Genomic DNA, 939 nt, shown 5'->3' on the forward strand with positions numbered 1-939 from the left:
AAAAAAAAAAAAAAGGCAGGCATGGTGATATGTACCTGTGGTCCCAGCTATTCCAAAGGCTGAGGTGGAAGATCTCTTGAGCCAAGGAATTTGAGGCTACAGTGAGCTATGATCAGGCCAGTGCACTACAGCCCAGGTTGCAGAGTAAGACCCTCTCTCTAAAAAAATTTAAAAAAATTAGAAAAGCAACCCATAGAATGGGAGAAAATTCAGAACATAGAAAGAATGTCTACAACTCAGTACAAAAAGAACCCAATTAAAAAGTGGTCAAAAAGACAGGGCATCATGGCTCAGGCCTATAATCCCAGCAACTTTGGGAGGCTGAAGTAGGAGGATCCCTTGAGCTGAGGAGTTTGAGACCAGCCTGGGCAATATAGTGAAACCTCATCTCTACAAAAAAATTAAAAATTAGCCAGGTGTGGTGGCGCACACCTGTGGTCCCAGCTACTTGGGAGGTTGAGATGGGAGGATTGCTTGATACCAGGCAGCAGAGGTTGCAGTGAGCCATGGTCAGACCACTGTACTCCAGCCTAGGCAACAGAGCAAAACCCTGTCTCAAAAAAGTAGTAAAAAAAAAAAAGTGGGCAAAGGACTTAAATAGATATTTATCCAAAGATATACAGATAGCCAGCAGGAACATGAAAAGATACTCAGCATCACTAATCATTAGGGAAGTACAAATGAAAACAACAAGGAGCTAGCACACCTAATAGGTATGAACCTATTAGGATGGTTATTATAAAAAATAAGCGTCAGGATGTGGAGAAATTGGGATCCTTGTACGTTGCTGGTAGGAATGTAAAATAGTGCAACCACTGTGGAAGACAGTGTGGAGGGTCCTCAAAAAATTAAATATAGAATTACCATATGATCCAACAATTCTACCTCTAGGTATATATCCAAAGGAATTGAAAGCAGGGACTCAAACATATTTGTACA

This window comes from Colobus angolensis, unplaced genomic scaffold, assembly GCF_000951035.1.
Source record: "Colobus angolensis palliatus isolate OR3802 unplaced genomic scaffold, Cang.pa_1.0 Scaffold68, whole genome shotgun sequence".
Taxonomy (NCBI): Eukaryota; Metazoa; Chordata; class Mammalia; order Primates; family Cercopithecidae; genus Colobus; species Colobus angolensis.